Source organism: Galleria mellonella, unplaced genomic scaffold, assembly GCF_026898425.1.
Source record: "Galleria mellonella isolate WM207_F2 unplaced genomic scaffold, CSIRO_AGI_GalMel_v1 utg606, whole genome shotgun sequence".
In the NCBI taxonomy this organism is placed as follows: Eukaryota; Metazoa; Arthropoda; class Insecta; order Lepidoptera; family Pyralidae; genus Galleria; species Galleria mellonella.
In genome coordinates this window covers 948,504-969,178 of record NW_026442126.1, presented here as the reverse complement: position 1 = coordinate 969,178, position 20,675 = coordinate 948,504, and the positions used below count along the sequence as shown (strand labels likewise).

At 34.4% G+C, this 20,675-nt stretch overlaps 1 non-coding gene across 1 annotated transcript; it reads right to left on the bottom strand.

The window, feature by feature from the left end:
• Window positions 1–12,586: 12,586 nt before the first annotated feature.
• LOC128201769 (U6 spliceosomal RNA) lies at window positions 12,587–12,695 on the bottom strand. Its single transcript, XR_008253423.1, has one exon. It is a non-coding gene; the product is annotated as a U6 spliceosomal RNA (small nuclear RNA).
• Between the last annotated feature and the right edge of the window lie 7,980 nt (window positions 12,696–20,675).

The window sequence follows — 20,675 nt, the reverse complement described above, 5'->3', positions numbered from 1 at the left end:
TTATGAAGTGCACGAATAGGCAAAGGAATGGAGATTATCATAATTTTTCTAATATAAAAAAAAAAAAAAACGTAATGAGACGATATCTGTACACGGGAGATCTCTCTCTCTTTTCATTTAAGAGTTCCCTCTTATCGGTGCGACTAATTCATGCATCTTCTTCTAGCCAGTTCTATCTCAGACCATATCCCTGACCTCCCTATATTTGAGAAAAAATAATACACGGGAGATATTAAAAAAATATATATAAGGTTTTAAAATAAGAGTAATATTTGGTTAAGCTGCTAAGATAGGTATTTTTAGTTTTCACAAATTTGTATTCTTTTTTCTAAAATGCTTCAGATACCAACTTCCAGCAGTAGTATTTCTGAACCGATACGACATCATGACCTTCAATAAAAGAGCATATTCCTTTTTAAAAGGCCGGCAGCACACCTGCAGTGCCGTTGGTGTTGTGGGTGATCATGGGCGGCGGTAGACACCATCAGGTGAGCTTCACGCTCGTTTGCACCCTGTTTTATAGGGGAAAAAAAACCTGTTATTATATGAGACACTATTGACGTTGTACTCTGGTCGTGATACGCATACTGGAGTTCTGCATATACAATATAATACGAGTGTAATATAATACTGGTCACAAATAACTGCACGAAATATAACTGGCCACTAATAAAAACGATCTCTTTGTGTTCTTTACAAAAAATATTTGTCATTTGTTATTATTAAAAATACTTTTCCCGCTCTATACCCAAATTATAATCTCCCGCTTTTTTTTTATGAAAAATTACGTTTTTTAATGTGTCGCCAAGCAAATTCCATGGAGATGCCGCCATAAAGGTAATTGAACTTGAGAACTGTCGCATGTGGTATTTATTTACATTTTAAAAGAAAACCCGGCTTCAGGATATGGAGACTTTATTTACATTTTATACAAGAAACTCTGTTATATCCATGGTACTGCTCATTTTTATAGGCGATGGTTACCACTTTCCATCAGGCCGTTAGCTTGTTTGCTGTTGCATAAAAAAAAAACTGAAAAATGAATATAAATTATTGTAAACAATAATACAACTCTACGACACCTTTTGTTCTAATTATAGTCACGTAAGCTGTACTTGTATGGACGAGTATCAGAATGAAATATATGGTTGGCTTTTCTGCCACTGACGGTAAGCGGCCAGTAAAATTTAAAATAAATATACCTAAACCTACCTAGTATTACATAAATAAAATAAAACTTGTACGTTAAAATTAAATATATAGATAGATAGATAGATAGATATATCGTTTATTTGTTTGTTACTAATCACACACAACATGTACATAAGAATAGATAATACATAAAACAACATAAGATTTATAAAATTGTGTTATTATGTGTGATCTGCAGCAATACAAAAAGGTCGAAGCTCAGCGTGTAACATTGTTCAAGGAACAAAACACTGATTTTCAGCTTTAACCCATTTCCGGCGCTTCATCTTTCTTCTTCTTCATCTTTGATACTTATATATTAATGTACCTTGGATTTATTGCTAAATTTTCATGCGTGTTTCCATGGGACTTCAAAAATAATATCTCTATGTTTTTAAAATACTGTTATTGGCACTGTTAGGTCTATTGTTCTAAAACTGTAATGTATATTGTGTTAATTATTTTATAAATGACTGTTTGTTGCCATAAATAAATAAATAAAAATAAATTAAATATCGGTTTAGATAAAAGCTTTAAATAAAAAAAATAATTGTCAAAATCAACAATGTCTAACGCACACATAAAAATGGATTCAAATTGAGAACTCCCATTTGAAGGTCAAGTTAATCTCTCGGCTTCCAATTAATTAAGAACTAATTATGCATTCGTCGAGTTAAAAGATAAATCTTTTTCAGCGTTTCTCCAAGATTTCTGCACGATCACCTTATTACAGAGCATAAAACGTAATACAAAATTAACTGGAACTTTTTCAAGTCGAAACGCGAATTAGCGGAACAAAGTTTTTCACGAGTTCGAAAGTAACTTTTGTTATTTAGTTAGCTGAGATGTAAGAAACAGTTGTTTTTATTCTCACTTCTGGATGATCAGATGGCTGTTCAGAACCCTTTTATTTATCAACTTTAAGATCGACTTCTGAATTCTAAAGGACTCTTCTGGTGTCGCAATGTGAAATGGTTGTCTATTTTAGGAAATTCACAAAACTGGCTATAATTTTAAGCGACTTTCAAATCAAGGTTCATGGTTTGCTCATTATAAAATTAAATCACTAATTCAAAGCGACCGATCGCAGCGCGCCTCATCGAGGTTACTGGTGACCCAAGAGCTGGTAGCTACTTTGCCCAAAAGATAAGTTTGGCAATCCAAAGAGGTAATGCTGCCAGTATCTTGGGTACGCTGCCTCGGTGTGGTGCGTTAGGAGATTACTAAAAAAAATAAAAAAAAAAAGAAAAAAAAATTCAAAACTGATTTTGATAATTACTCATATTTTTGCAATCGAATTTGCTTCCGTGTTTGTTTCATTTTAATTTTGCGATAATTAAAGCCGCAGTTTCCTTCGTAAAGTAAACAAAAAAACTGTTTATCGCGAATGAAAACTTACAAAAAACACGCAATTACCCTGAACACGCAATTTTGCATTGTAAATTGTGACATTTCTACTTTATATTGTATTTTTATGTGATTTTACAAAGAATAAACGGTGATTCTCAAGGTATTGTAGATAAATTATGATTAGTAAATAATTATTTGTCCCTACTTTTTGTTTTTTTTTTGTTTTGTTTTATTAATTATAATAATAATTATGAGATATTTTTTATTTAAAAGAGAGATGTTACTTTATAGTATAAATTTGAGTTGGTCTTTTTATATACTACAAAGGTGACAAATAAGCATACAGCCCGTTTAATTGTAAATGGTCACTAAGCCTACAGGTGCCTGAAATACTAGGTTTTATTTTTCTTTTCATGGGTGATAATGAAATGCTAACTCCGAATGCGCTATCGGGATACGATGGCGGGGCACCAGTGAGAAATGACAGGTGAGGATGAAAAAGCAGGTCAGTTAGCCCATCGTGACGAATGCCACTAGAATTAACCACGATGCTTTCCAGGGGAAACCACGTGGAGGTCGACCTGATAGGATTGCTAGCAATGGGTCAATTAGACTCCATTACTAACAATCCCTTTTCCCTCGGTATACTAGGGGGGTCACGTGTGCATTGCCGACTCTAAAAAAACCTTAATATATCGTTTTTGAAAAACCCCATACTGTAGTCTCTTGGGAAAACCTCGATTCGACCTCGGCCTGAACGTTCGCAGGAGAACATTTTTTGAAATCACACTGTACGTGACCATTTAGGTTCAAGTGTCTAAGAATGAATCCCTTGTCGATAGCGAGTGGTGCGATCATAAAAGGTGGCTATAGGCGTCATTTTAAATAATTCCTCAGAACACATTTCGTTATACAAGTGGTAGAATATACATACAAAGGGAGCAAAGTTTCGCCTTAGACTTTAGAAGTCGACACCACCTGTGAGCTTGGGATTATTAACAATTACTATCGCCAGACTTTGACCCGAGTTAAGGGGACCAAGCTAGTATCCATAGCTCCGGCCCAGAAATAAGAGCAGTACTCCATAAGAGAACGGATTTGCGACTTGTAAAATTGATGAAAAGAAGGCTTACTGATGATACTATTAACGTGGACAGTGTTAGTTACAAGTGTATCACGATCTACGGAAGCACCACAAGGACAAATCAAATTTTACGCACGCAATAGATTACTAAGTGCAGATATTCCAAATATAGTTCAGAAGGTTTCATAAGCAAAGGCACGGATTTCAATTTTATGCTTTAACTATAATTATTTAAAATATATTTTAGCTTTTACCTTAAGCGTATAAAAATATAGTATTTACTGTAGCCAATGCGTTATATTACCGTAGAACATTAGCAATTTTATTAGTGGCATTTTAGGTGAAAAGGGTTTCGATACGTTATCCATAGGGATTTTCTACAGTAAGATAATTAATGGTTACGTATGCGTTAGTGTTCATTTAGTTTGGTAACCGTAAGATAACAATGAGCTTCGCTATGTTTGGAATCGTGAAAGAAATGTATGAATCTAAACCTGGGAGAACAAATTTTTTGTTAATTTAATATTTTCATTACTATTAACTCACAATTTTGGTGCGTAAAGTTTTGTGTCTAAAGAACTATATATTATAGTATCAATTGATCCAGAACCAGGGACTACAGATATCTTAAATCGCGGGATATCGTTAGGGTAACACATAGGATCCATGAAATGATGGTATAAGGCAGGGGAAAGCACAAAAGCTTAGCTGACCCCATATGCGAAAATACGATAAGATAAGATCAATAGATTGCTTGTTTTTAATGATTGATAGTTTTTCCTTAATTTTTTTATATACAACTTTTCTAATTTAATTAATTTATTGCAGTTCTTTCTTTAGTGGACTTCTTTCCTTTGCTTACTCAACTATTCATTTTCTTTCCCCTTTCTCTCATTCATCTTCCACTACAATTTTTCTCGCATCAGTATTTGCTTTCACTACTATTCTTAAGTTTTTCCACTTTACAAAATCAACACCATTATAAAGTGAAAGCGATTGTAAACTTTAATAAAATATAATAATATAATGTAAGTTGTAGCACTTCAGTTACCCGCTAACAACATGTTTTCTAATTGTATTGGGTTGACTGGAAGAGATCTCTGTCAGAGATAAGTCCAACCTTGCTCACAATATTTATAAATGCATTAACAATGTAATTTACAAGTGCAATAAAGAATATATAAATAGGTATATTTCATGCATCAATTTACCTATCTCACAATTTATTCTTTGCCACCGAAGTCCGAGCGGGCAACCATACAATTTTATTGTTCCAAACCCCAGTTGCCAAATAGCGACTCTTTATGACACAATATCGGTTCGATGGTAATTTTGAAATGTTCAAACGATGGGAATGCGTTGCAAAAACAGATCCGGGGAATAAAACGGGCAATAAAACTCTTGATAATCGTGTACGACATTTCGCAGAATAGCCGCTTCCTTAATGGTTGGGACATTTTCAGGTTAATACGGGCAATGTGGCCATTAGCGGCGGTGTGGCGGGGCAGGATGAGACGTCGGACGTCATGGTAATTAGGGAGCTGTAATGTAATGGGCGGGATGAGCGTAACACGACTCGAACTTTCACATCGAAGATATTACGATGTAAACAAACTATAAAAAATTATACACTGTGACGCCCATGGCAACTCTTACGCATTGTTATTCCTGAGAACTAAGGCGTTATGTCCCTGTACCCTGTATTTTCAATACCACATTCTATTTTTTCCAACTGAAACGTCTACAATTTATTTAAATACTAGTTATTGCCCGCTACTTCGTCTACCTAATAATGCTATGTTGATTAACAGGAATAAAAGTCACTATGACCTTCCCTCCATGCAAAATACTATTTTTATGGCAAATTTCGTTATGCGTAGTAAAGCGAAATGGTAATCCCGCATGCACTATAGGTATACACTAGCGGTGCGCGAATTCGAATGGTTTTGTTATTCGAATAATTAGTAATTACTAATTTTATAATTCGATTACTAAATTAGTAATATACAAATTATTGTATTCGAATGATTTTACTAATCGATAAAATATTTAATCAATCAGAATAATTAAAACAAAGGCCTTTTCCGGTATCTATTACTGCCGAATCCATTCCCTATATCCACTACTACCACCTTACACTGGCACTATCTTAATATTTTAGGTATTAGTAGTCTAATGAAATTAAAATATTCGAATGATTAGAAAAGTATTCGATTAATCCGAATGAATTGTTCAGTCGAATAATTAGTAGTCGAATTAATAAAATCGCGCATTGCTACTATACACTGGCGAGTACCAGTGAGTGATGACATGTGAAGATGAAAGCAGGTCAGTTGGCCCATCGTAATGAATGCAGCAAAAATTATTCGCAATGATTTCACGGGGGAACCGCGTGGAGGTCGGCCTGCTAGAAATAGGGCTATTTTTTTATTGGATGATAATAGAATGGTAACTCCGCCTGCGCTACCAGTATACGCAAGCGGGGCACCAGTGAGGGATGATAGGTGAGGATGAAAAGGCAGGTCAGTTAGTCTACTGTGATGAATATATCTGGAATTCAGCACGATGGTTTCCAGACCACGGGGAGGTCGGCCTGATTGGGTATATTGCTAGCAATGGGAATAATAGGTTTGTTAGATACCATTACTAACAATCCCCTTCCCCTATTTCACAATTGTTTGATCCGTTACGCAGTTAAAACGTAATTTAGTTGCAAACTTATTTCCAACTTAAAATTATATAGTACAAGTAGAATAATAATAGCCTAAATATTTATTCATGCTTTAAAAAAGCAATAAAAGTAATTTAAAACTTGAATCATTTACGTATTTAGATGATTTTCTGTTTTATAAGCGGGATTGTTTAAATTGCAAAACAAAATTAAGGCGGCCGGTGGGTTTCCTTAGATAAGTTGTTTAATCTTGCTTCCCGAAGGCGAGTCCTTTGTACTTACTTGGACGGTTTAAAGTTAATGTTCAAATAAAGTTACATGCAAACACGTAATACTAAACATTTTGCACCTGACTGTACTCTGTTTCAATTGAAATTGATTAATTTGTTTTTTATACAACTTAGAATGGCAAACAAGCTGACGGCCCACCTGATGGAAAGTGGTAACCGTCGCCAATAGACATGAGCAGTACCATGGACATAACAGAGTATACTGTTTCGCCCATGATACCCCACCCCCCCCATGCGTTGCCATTCCTGAGGACTCAGGTGTTATTCCTCTGTGCCCAGTAAATTCACGCCATATCCCGCCCTTCAAACAGAAACACAGCCATGCAAACACAGGTGCTTCACGGTTGATACACGAATGGGACAGAAGTACCCAAGCAATCGACCTTTGTACATTTGTACTCATAATTGATTGGACTTTAAGACACTCTGTTGATCTCCTATAGTGTTATTGGTTTAAAAATATATTAATTGCATAACCATGATTTTAACAAACTCAGCACTGGAAATTACAGTAAAAGTAGGTACGAATTCATTTGTACATTTGGATCAGTTTAAACATTTGTGTCTGAACTAGGTTATAAAACCTGTATCTCAGACAACAGCGCTCAACCCTCATTACATAGTATAATGTTAGTTCAGCTAAATTTTTAGTGCTACATATAGAATATTGATTTTATATAAAGTTAGTATATCTAATTATAACAATTGGCAATAATGAAAATTGTGAAATAATGTGCTCCCTGTGTGTAGAGTGTAATTTGAATGTATGTGTGTGGGAGAGTGTGTAAAATTATTTGTATGTTACTGTAATATTATTTAAATTAATGTTTCGACCCGTTCATCATATATTTTTCTTTAATGGGTAATAATGTTATGGTAACCCCATCTGCGCTATCGGTATACACTGGTGGGGCATCAGTGAAAGATATTTGCTCCCGCCATAGAATAGCCCCTTCCTTTCCCGTGGGTGTCGTAAGAGGCGAATAAGGAAGGGCGAGGAATGGGCAGCAGCGTCCCTATTAAAATATCTCTGAAGCCTACCTGCGATTGCCAATCCGCCTGCCAAGCGTGGCAGCTACTGGCAAAACCCCCCAAAGGGGAGGTTTATATTCAACAGTGGACAGTTAAAGGATGAAATGTTTATTTAATATTTTAATATCAATTTACAAAGCCTCTGGAAATATTGACTTAAGTGTTAGAACGAACAAAACTCGACTAGTTTTGGAATTAATTTGTATTCCTTATTGTCCTTAATGTCAGGCTCGCGTTACAGCCGCTCATGACTAAGGATCACGATATGATCCTGAAACTAGACGAGTTTTTTCGATCTTATCACACGTAGTTAAACCGGTAGTTATTATATTACATTAAAATATAATGTGTGTGTTACTAAACTTTTAACTTATAATATTGAAAATTGACAAAGACCTTGCTATACACTGATAAGCTTTGGTATGAAAGAATTCTCTTCACATCTTTGAACTATTGACACGAAGTTTAAGTGTGCGTTTTGAAGCTTAAACGATTAAAATGTATAATCTCAAATATCAAAAGGAAGGAAATCTTGACAAATTAAGCATCCACGACTACAATTGGATTCCTTCGTTCCACGTTTTTCGGATCTTCCAATATAATACAGTGAGAGACATTTTCGAGCGTATAATTTTACGCTTTGATGAAAGAAGCACTTCGCAGCAGGTAAATGTGTTCGGAGTTTTATACATAATGAGATATTGAATAGACTGTCGTGTAATCACTGAAATTATGATATGGAAAATGGACTAACAATAAGATCTTTTAATTTTTCATATTTTTTTTAATACCATGAATTTTTTCAACACAGGGGTCAACAAAGGGGGTCGACAAAATGTACATTACACCTGTTGCAAGTGTCCATAAGCTATAGTGACCGTTTACCATCAGACAGGCTGTATGCTTGTTTACCATCTTCAAAAGCATATGCACTAGGGGACTATCTGATCAAGTAACTTTATAAAGAAATAGGTTTTCAAATCCGTTGTATTTTTTATGTTTGTTTTTTTTTTTTTTTTACAATACAGGGGCCAAACGGGCATGCGGCTCACCTGGTGATAAGTGACTACCGCCGCCCATGATCACCCACAACACTAACGGCATTGCAGGTGTGCTGCCAGCCTTTTAAAAAGGAATATGCTCTTTTCTTGAAGGTTATGTTGTCGTATCGGTTTGGAAATACTGCTACTGGAAGTTGATTCCAAAGAGTGGTTGTGCGTGGAAGAAAGTGCCTTGAAAAACGCACGGTGGAGGACCGCCACTCGTCTAGATGGTTGGGATGAAATTTTAGTTTATCGTGGGTTGTACGATGGTGAAAATTCAGCAGCGGTAATGCGGTAAATAAGACGATAAATGTGGTAAAGAAAACTGGCAGTATGTCTAATAGTAAACGGTCACTGTAGCCTCTGGACGCCTGCAACGCTATGGGTGTCACGTGCATGTTGCTGAGCTTGAAGAAACCTTAATAAACCATTTTTGATGAACCCTATACTGTAGTCTCTAGGGGAAATCTCGGCAGTTACTTTCCATGCAATGTGGACCATAAACTTATTCGCTATTTTAAACTGGATAAAATAATTTAGTTAAGTAATTTATTTTTAGTCATTTATTCGTTCATTAATTTCATCATCATCATCATCATCTCAGCCATTAACTGTCCACTGCTTAACATAGGCCTCTCCCATAAAGAGTGGTTTTGCTAGTAGTTTCCACGTTTGTTAGGTGAATAGGTAACCGCAGTTAGGCTTTCGTAATGTTTTAAAAAGGACACTGTTGCCCATGCCTCGACCGTTAAATTATGACACTCAATGAAAGAAAGAAGTGATCCATTCTCCATTCTTCTTCAAGGAACTACGTGGCAGTTAATTTAACTAATTTTAAATATGAAAGTTTTTAGAATACCTTTGGAAATATATGTCCTAAAACTAAAATACATTCGCGGCCAATATCATATATTATATTTTTTTTATACAACTTAGAACGGCAAACAAGCTGACGGCCCACCTGATGGAAAGTGGTAACCGTCGCCTATAGACATTGGCAATACCATTGACATAACAGAGTATACTGTTTCACCCATGATACCCCCCATGCGTTGCCATTCCTGAGGATTTAGGTGTTATTCCTCTGTAGCCAGTAAATTCGCGCCAAAACGCTAAATATTCACGCCAAATGTTATTATTCTTGCGTTATATTTCTTGTCTAAATATCCCTGTTATATTACTCATAATTTAGTAGAACTCTCCCTTAATAATATTTCGTGTAAGATGCTCCAACATATTTCGCTAGACAGTTTTGTAGGAATTACTATGCATTTGCTGCAATCAACTGTAGATATTCACGTGTTATCTTGAGGCGTGTCTCTTCACGTTTAATTCTAAAGAGTACTCACATTATCCGGTTTAAATTGCTAGATTTTAACTTTCACTGTCTTTTTTTATGTCTATCTACGTTATTTTAAGATTATATAGATAGATAGATAGATAGATAATTTATTTACATTACTTACAGCACACAAATTACAATAAAAAACATACACATAATACACAGTAAAAGAGATAAAAGAATGAAAAACAATTACATTGTTACTCTTCAATTGTTAGAAATATTTAAATTAAAAATTTACCTCAGTATTAATAATAATAATAATAAAAATGCAATGTTTCTGCAAATTGGACTAGACGTTCCTGGTACATCTACAGGTTAACATAATATTACAAACAGATTACCAGACAAATTACATTTATACAAAAAAACATAGCACACAGTTATGCACTTGGCTTAGGCCCGTGTACACCTGTAAAACCGGTTTTAAGCCGAGATATCGTAAATTTAAATTAAAAATAATAATAATATATATTTTAATTTCGGACTTTTTTGGTCAATTAAATATTTATTACTAACAATATTCTTAAAAACTAATGTTAGTAAATTTACGTACACAATACACATACACACACATATAATATATTAAATAATATGCAGATAATCACCGCTGCACAATTCCATTGGAAATTGCGCAGCAGTGACCAACGTACACACAGTCCAGCCCGCTTGCTATTAATTAATGTTTGGTTGTTTTTTAACCTACTTCGAAAAGAAGGCGATTCTCAATTCGGTTGTATTATTTTGTTGTTTGTGACTCCGTCACTTCTAAGCCGATTTGAAAAATTTTTAATTTGGAAAGTTGTGACGAAACCAGTTTTTTTTTTTTTTATCTAAATACTAAACTACTGGAATTGATTTTTATAAAATTTCTATGAGACCAATCTGTAAGTATATCCTTTCAGATAAATACATAATTTTCCAAAATAAGTTCACAACTGACGGAGTTATGAGGTAAAGAAAGTAAAAAAAAATACATCGGAATTGAGAAACCCCTTATTTTTGATGTCGGCTAAAAATAAAATGTTTATTATAAGTTATTCTTGTGGTTATTTCATATATTTTTTTCATACCACTGTGGTAGCAAACAAGCTTACGGCCCACCTTATGCCCTGTTACTGTAACCAAAGGCATTACGCGCGCGTTGTCGACTCTGAAGAAACCTCTTTACTCCGTGTTTGAAGAATCTCAACCTGTAGTTTTTTGGAAAAACCCCGACCTCGGAGATATTTTAAATATTGCAAAAAATTTAATAGTATAACTTGTCTTAAGCTGGTTTTAATTTATTTTTAATCCAAGCTCAATCTGCAGTCTCCATAGTATAAAAAAGCTTCCAATCAGATCGTGTTTTATTCCGAGACGTCCAGAGGGAGAAAAAAAAAAATGGAATTCAGCGTCGCATCTTTAGACGAGAGCTGTGAAAGTGGATTTAGCTAGAACAGCTATATGATACTAGAGGGAGATTTTGTACAAAAGTCGTTTGCTTATGTACCTCTGTCCCGTTCGTGTTTCAACCGTAATGCAGTTGTGTTTGCATGGCTGTGTTCGAAGGGTGGGATATGGCATGAATTTACAGGGTACAGAGGAATAACACCTAAGTCCTCAAGAATGGCAACACATGGGCGGTATTATGGACGAAACAGTATACTCTGTTATATCCATGGTACTGCTCATGTCTATAGGCGACGGTTATCACTTTCCATCAGGTGGGCCGTCAGCTTGTTTGCCATTTTAAGTTAGATAAAAAAAAATACAACTATATTACTGAGTACATTCTGCAGGATCACTAAAAGAACAGTCAAAAACTTTGTATATAAATGATCTATTTGTCAAAAACTTTGTATGATAGTAGTCTGCTTGGGTACCTCTGTCCCACTCGTGTTCTGCCGCGATGCATGAGTACTTGCATGGCTGTGTTTCAGTGTGATGGTTTAATGGATGATAATGGAACGGTAACCTCGATTGCGCTAACGGTATACGCTGGCGGGGCACCAGTGAGAGATGATGGGTGAAAATGAAAAGGCAGGTCAGTTAGCCCATCGTGATGAATATAACTGAAAACTGCATTTGTTAAGTCATAATAATATATATTATATCGAATATTACAAATTTATAAAAAATATATACCGAATAATATAATAAATATAATAAAATAACACAATAATATTGTAACATTGTAATAAACATATTGTGAAATATCGCAATATGTTAAGTAAGTTAAATATAACTAAGTAGTTAGTTACCATATCCCACATACTTGATTTTTTTTTGTTTGTGTGCTATCTGCTATCTCTAGTTATCTCTGAAAGAGATCTCTTCCAGCCAACCCAGTGCAGTTAGAGAGAAAATAATTAGCGGGTAATCTAGTGCGGAAAAGGTACAGGTAAAAAGGTATACAAGATAAATAGAATATATATATATATATATTAGTTACAAGGTGAGATTTCAACTACTATCGAACCGACTGACTTAGTTATGAATTCGACAAGACATGGTTTTATTATTTAAATATACACAAATAGTAAATTACTTCATATTATTTTGTTGATAATAGGTGAATTGAAACGAATATCAAATTCTCAAAAAAATGTGGAACGCTTCACGATTTTGCGTGTCATCCTTGCGCAGGGGCCATGCTAATCTTCTCTGTATCGTTCCAATTTTAGTATATGTATTGCCGAAAAGCAAGTACAATCATTCTTTGATTGACTGTTGTATATATACTCCATATTATGAGAAATATTAATAGCGCGTTTCAAGTTTTTAGCATTATCTATTAATTTACATTAAATTTTACACATTGTAATTGAATTATTAAATTAATAATATAATTATAAATTATATTTAAAGAAATAGTTAACATATATTTCAGATAAATAATTTTAATAGATAATTTAAACAAATATCATTAAAATAATATAACAGCGCCATCTATAGAATCTATTCGAAACCATGATGCTGTTTAAAACTTTATGAACATGTATAAAGTAAAGTAGTAAAATTATTTAATGTCTTCAATAGAATTCTTAAATAGAATATTTTATTTTACAAATAAATACAATTTATACTGAGCTCTGATAATGTTAAATTTAACGTAACAATGGTACTTAACTTGCTGAGATGTAAGTACTACATGATTCATATAGATGGCGCTTTATGTTGCTTATGTCTGCTACTTTTTGAGCACTAATGTTTCTACAAGTTAATAGATGGCGCTCTTGACTAGTGCCACCTATACACATATGATTGTACCTCAAAAAGTTACCTCAGAAAAGTTTGTCTATCCTTCCAAAATAATAATACGTAAGTTTATGATTTTACTTTTCAGTTATTTGTCATATTCTGTTAATATTGAGAGTTAATAGAGGGCGCTTTTACTATTTACAAGAAGTATTATTTTACATAACTTTAGATCTCAGATGGAGTCCAGGTACTTATTATGAACTAAAATAAAATAATAAAATTGAAGTTTTTATTGCTAGAGAAGTGTATATACTCCATAGACGTACTCTGTCGTAAATTTAAATTGTTTATGTTGAGAGATAACTAAATTGTCTAAGTACGTATTGTTTATAATTTTTTATTTTGTACTTAATTTCATTTATTTTTCATGTATTGCTTATGAATTTTATTGTGCCTACTATGATATTACATACAAATTATTGTTTATGAATAAATACGGTAATAAAAAAAAAAGGGAAAAAGAATAATTTTAAAGAATTTTAGAAAATGACAATCTATATTTTTTGCTGCACCAGTGAGGGATGATAGGTGAAGATGAAAGCAGGTCACCTAGCCCATCGTGACGAATTCAACAAGAATTGTTCACGATGGTTTCTAGGAGGAACCACGTGTAGGTCGACCTGATTGGGTGTATTGCTGGCGATGGGTCAGTTAGACTCCCCCTTTTGAGACATTTTCTCACACTTGAGTCTCTATATAAAAATGTATAGCTATAGGTATGCTCTAGACAAGCGCCCGAGGCGAGGGATTACACTCAACAAACAAACATACTAATTTGTTTATATATTATTATTTTGTTTTCAAACGGCACGTGTCACGTCATAGCTTAATAAGCACGGGCATCGACGGGGCGCGTTGTTATTATTTATAAATATGGCTACCCTTGTCTAATGATTTCTATTCAGGGATTGTTAGTGAAGTCTCGTTGTAGGCAGACGCTTGAAGCAAATTGTTAATCTTTCGAGTAAATTAAGTGATTACATTTATAGTACAAGTACGTCTAATTTTAAGTCTCTTCAGATTATTTACAATTTGGGATAATTTACAAGAAACTGATGAGCTTGTATGAAGAGGTATTATTAGTTAATACAAAAAATAGGATGTGTCTCATATTAGGCAAAAGAAACTGGATCAGCTGATGCTGCGAGTGTCCCAGTGCAATGTGTACAGCTGCACAGCGCTGGTTTTCAGCCAAGTCCAGAGGGAGATTGTATAAAAGTCGATTGCTTGGGTACCTCTGTCCTATTCGTGTTTCAACCGTAAAGCAGTTGTGTTTGCATGGCTGTGTTTCGGTTTGAAGGGTGGTATATGGCGTGAATTTACTGGATACAGAGGAATAACACTTGAGTCCTCAGGAATGACAACGCATGGGAGGTTTCATGGGCGAAACAGTATACTCTGTTATGTTCATGGTACTGCTCATGTCTATAGGCGACGGATACCACTTTCTATTAGGTGGGCCGTCAGCTTGTTTGCCATACTAAGTTGTATAAGAAAAAAACTTTATTTTTATTGAAAGACGGTTTTTGTTTCAGGCAGAAAAACCTGTAACACTGCGACTTTCCCATGGTCGCAGTTAGTTCGCTGCTAATTCCTATCAGTGATAGGAATTTTAAATTGTTTTTTTTGTAGCGACGTTTTTTTATCTGCTCAGGATATAAAGTGTATTTTCCAAAGGAGATATATCGTTAATGTATGAGTGGGCTACAGCCACACATTCAGTGCTGCGGCATTTCTTTCTCACTGTATCAAAGATTGTTCTCGTCGGCCAGGATTGAAATATCAAATATTTGAATTCAAAGCAAATTCAAAGTTAGAACGCAAAAAACTGCCACATTTTTAATAAAACGGCAACATTTCCAATATCGCCATCTTGGGAGTTTCTTGTATGGAGCACTAGTGTTCTGTTTCTTGTACTATTTTATTTAAAAACGCCTAATGTTCTTCGTTCATATGTGCAACCGGAAAATATGTTTTTGAAGCAATAACTAGAATGAATGTTTTTCTTATTTGCGAAAATTAAAATCAGTATTTATAATAAATTTATACCGATTTTCATGAAATTTTGTGTGCATATTGGGTAAGCCTGAGAATCGGCCAACATCTATTTTACATACCCGTCAATGATTTATTTTTTTAACAATTTTTTTATTTGTATTTAGCATTGAAAAATACATACAAGTTCAAATTTTCACGCTTTTACGATCAACCCCTGTCGTTTAATCGCAATTTTTATATGCCACAATAGGCTTGCAAGATGGCAACCGAATATAATAATTGTAGTAGGATAAATTTTCATGTATAGTTCTCGAAATAATGTATATGGTAAAACAACGTTTACCGAGTCAGCTAGTATATATATATATATATATATTTCCAATGTATTTTAAATTTTGCAAAATTGTGGTGAAATTGTATGAATACTCGTAAGTTGACCTGCTTTTTGTTTTCGGGGCAATTGTGTGGAGACATTCTGTCTACATAATCTAAAACTTGACCAATTAAATTATAGAATAGATTATTTAATTTAATTAATTAATTTAATTTCAAACTGCTTATAATTCTCTCCATCCGAGGGTTGCCTGGAAAAAATCGCTTTTGGTGATAAGGTCACCCATTTGTTTTCTCACTGTGATCATTTCTTGTAATTTGTTAGTATCTATAATAAGTTTACTATTGTAATCTTTTGGAGGAAACAATAAAGAATATCTGTCTATCTAAAGTATAGAGTTGTCGTATGTGGATATATTATAGGGGTTTTTTGTTGATATATTCGTGCCTCTGTACAGGCAAACGCAGTATAGGGCGACCCCTTTTAGATGGAGTGGCAACATCAAATGCATTGCAGGGAGTTAGTGGATGCAGATGACTCAGGCCGGTTTTTATTGTACTTTATTGGGGAGGCCTATGTCCAGCAGTGGACAGATAATGGCTGAGGTGAAGATGAATATGATGATACTTACATTTATAAGAGTCAAAACATTTTTTTTTTTAAATCTTGTCTGTTTGTTTGCTTCGGTATCGTATAAAAAGTTCTGCAGCAAATTCGATTCAGTTTTCACAGTTGTATATATGAAGGTTTAACTTAAAATCTGGTGTATGTTCCATCTTGAAATACCATCTAGCAATGGTCAATTGCATTGATTTTCCTATTTCTGAAAACCATGCGTACGAAGTAGCGGGCAATAGGCCAGTTTGAAATAAATTTTTAAATTGAAATAAATATTCAAATAAAATTTAACTTAAAATTTAAGAACGTAAGACTGTTATTTACTGAGCACGCCCTTAAAAATTCCTGGTCTCCAGGATTTAAATAAATGTAATTCGAAATCAGAACGCATGACTCCCACATTTTTCAATAAAATGGCAACATTTCAATATCCTCGTTGTGGGCGTCTCCTGCACTATTTTAAAAGCGCCCCAACACGTAACACCTAAATACAGATAATGTTTATTGAGCGTGGGCGATTTGACAGTTTATTTTTTAAGGCCGTAGACAATTGGAATAAAAGTTTTTCTTATCTGCCGGGATTAAAATTGGCATTCGAAATGACAGCAAATTCAAAATCAGAACGCGAGGCGGTTGCTTTCTTCGAATCGAAGACTGTTATTGTTGGCCAAGATTGAAGTACACAATAAATACATGAATTGAAAGCAAATTCAAAATTAGAACGTAAAAAACGTAAATAAAAACAAAACACTAACTTCACTCGTGGCAAATCTAGTTATTTTGAAAAAACTTAAATAAAATATCGGTTTTAATACTTTATTAAAACAGATTTTGACAAATAAGTCAACTGTTTTATCCAAGGGCATGAATTACAATAATGCACCTACATTCATTACTTAGTATGTAGGAGAAATTTATTAGGTTAAATTACAAAATAAAAACGATATAAAATTCTTATGAATATATTTAAAAGATCCAAATAAATAGCATATAGTAATTCGTATTGTTTGATAACGTCGCCGTGTGGTCCCAGCATAGAATAGGTCATCTCTTCTTTTCCTGTGGGTGTGGTAAGAGGCAATGGAGACTAAGAGAGGGCAAGGGATGGGCAGTAACGTCCCTTTTAAAATATTTCCAAAGCCTAACTGCGGTGCGGTGCCAAACATGGCAACTACTGGATCCCCCCCTCCCCCTCCTTATGGAGGAGGCTATGTTCAGTAGTGGACAGGTAATGGCTAATACAACAAAAACAACCTAAATAGGTTGTTTTTAACCAAATGGTTAAATCTTTCTGTTGTGTTAATAATTGTCAGGACAAGTAGTCAAAAAAATGTTTAAAACTGGTACGGAAAAGTACATCCGCGCAAAGCCGGGGTGGGCAGTTAGTTTATAATAAAACAGTATTGAAAACGACGCCATTTTCAATATTGTCGTCGAGGGGCGTCTCTTGTACGATTTTAAAAGCGCTCCAACACGTAATAAATATGGACAATGTTCTAAGCGTGGGCGCGTTGGAAGTATCGCCCGGGGGCTGCCACCTGTCGCGGCGAGAAATAAATTTAACGAAACTAGATATCCGGTCCTGTACACTGTGATTTATCACGGTCCTTCCCCCGGTGCATAGGACATGTTATTTGTAAAGAAATATCCTTGTAAATGTAGTGAGGATTCACAAATAGTCCTGGACATGATCCCCGGCTTAAATCCCCGTGAATTACGATAGAATGGACTCTATCTTATAAATCAAGATTATGATCCATATATTAATATGAATTTGGAAGTTCATTTGAATGTTTTCTGAATTGGCTCGAGCCTTTGTGTTCTGAGTTATATTTTTTTTATACAACTTGGAATGGTTGAAACAAACGGACTGCCAATTTGATGGAAAGTGGTAACCGTAGCTTAGAGATGCACAGTACCATGGACATAACAGAGTATAATGTGTCCCCCGTGATACCTGTCAAACGTTGCCATTCCTGAGGACTAAGGTGTTATACCTCCGTATCCTTTAATTTCACTGCCATTTTTCACTCTTGAAACCAAAACACAGCCATACAAACACAACTGCTTCACGGCAGAAACACGAATGGGACAGAGGTACTAAAGCTAACGACATTTTTATGCCTCCAGTTATTCGTTGCTTGGAAATCACAACACAGGATATCCTAGAATGGTATAATTGCACTTACATATATCTCTTGATGCTTCATCAGTTTAACTAGTTATCATAAAATTTTGTATTTGAGATAGTGAAGGACATACCTTTGAACTTGGTAAATCATTATTGTCCCAAAATAACGGACGAAATCGTGAGGAAGAACTAGTTTATAATAGTTATAAGTTAAAGGCATTTATAATAGATATATCTACCTACAAAGAGAAAGCATTCTTTCAGGCCAAATCCCCCAAGATCCGGCCACAATTGTCGCTAGACTGAAGTTTTCCATTACATTTATCTAGAAATTTTTACATTATAAAAATATACGGGCTTCATTTTTGCCTGCTATTAAACCTGGCTTCTAAAGAAACGGAAATAAAGCCAGTATCGATACTTTAAGTTATTGAATACCTGTTTCACGTTTGTAGGGATTTATCAAGCTCACTTCTTTGTACAAACTATTTTGTGCTAGCGACATAGGTGAAATAGTCGATTTTTCTTTAAAATCATTATGAACAGGTAGATTTTGTCGATGTTACATCTTGTTAACAGTGAATGCGTTTTATTCGTTTTAAAATAAATGTATAGGAATTACGTAAAAATAAAAAATCTGTTTAAAATAATGAGAAGGGAAGACTGATTATACTGTAATGAATTTATTGCATAAACACATTTTTTTTTATATCACAAAGGTGGCAAATACATCTTGAATACAAGAAACAAAATTAGTGTGATGGTAAACACTCAATGTATTACTATAGTACCTAAGAACACCTACAATAGTAAAATCACGTTGCCGACCCTAAGGAAGCCTTAATACGCCCTTTTTTAGGAACCCATACTGTAGTCTCTAGGGAGAAGCTCAGCATGACAACAAACGTTTGTATTGTATGGGGATCGAACCTGCGACACACACAAGCTGAGGTAGTAAGTTCTTTTTTTATACCACTGTGATGGCAAACAAATATACAGCCCCTTTGATGGTAAACGGGAGTACTGTAGCCTGTAACCTTAAAAAAAGCTTAATACGTCATTTTTGTAAAACCCCATCCAAGAATCTGAACGTTCGCGAGAGGCAGCTCTTCTGAAACCGCACTGTGCGTTACTATTCTGATTGTAAGATAAGGTGAGACTTAAGATAGAAGCATGAAAGGAATAGATAGGCCAAGGTGGAGTTCATCAGGCAGATTATGGATGTTGGTATCGTGTCGTATCAAGAGATAAAGATATTTGCCGACAGTCGTCAGTGCTCCACCTACGAGAAGGTAGTTTTTAAGCGATGTATAATTAAGTCATTATTTCTCTCACGGTTAAAGTCGCTGTTTTTTACAAAACTTAATACACTTGTCTCTTAATTACTGCATTGTAAAGTTGTAAACTTCGTAGTTAAAAGTTCGCTTCCGAAAATACTTCCAATGGAATTAAGAAACGTTCAGGCTCGAGGCAGTTCTGGAAAGTTCGAGAACGAATTTCATTTGACAGGAACGAGAATCGAATACGTTTAATGCAAAACAGCATCTCATACACAGATCTCGAAGAGAGCAATAGAATAGTTCAGGAACTCCAATTTAAGCTTATTTAATTATCAAATTCAAATTCAAATTCAAATTCAAAAATCATTTATTCATGTAGGACATTTTAGCCGCTTATGAACGTCAAATTTTTACATTATAATTTTATATTTTCCCTACCGTCCAGTTCGGTATATAGATCCAATTGAGAAGAACTGGCAAGAAACTCAATTGAATTACTTTTTTTTTTAAAGCCAGTTTATTTACAATGTATATTTATATAGGTGTCTATGTCTAACATTAAATGAAAATTCAGTGCATGAACACTATTGCCATGCACACTCGTCATTCAAGTAATCGTTTAGTGAGTAATAGGCTTTGCTCAGTAAATATGATTTAACAGATGTTTTGAATTTATTTAAGGGTAATTCCAACATATCCTTTGGTATCTTATTGTAAATTTTTATACCTATTCCCATAAAAGACCTATTAACTTTTTCTAAACGATACTTGGGGACAGCAAGTTTGTCTTTAAATCTAGTATTAATATTATGAATATTGCTGTTTTTTGGAAATAAGTCAAGATTTTTATGAACATATAGAATATTTGAATATATAAATTGAGAAGCAACGGTGAGAATATTTGCCTCTTTGAATTTCTCTCTTAATGAGTCACGACTCTTCATACAGTAGATCGCTCGAACGGCACGTCATCATTCGATCTACGAGTATTTCATAAGAGCCAATCTTTCTTTTAATATAGATAAATAGATACTCTTTATTGTTTCCTCCAAAAGATTACAATAGTAA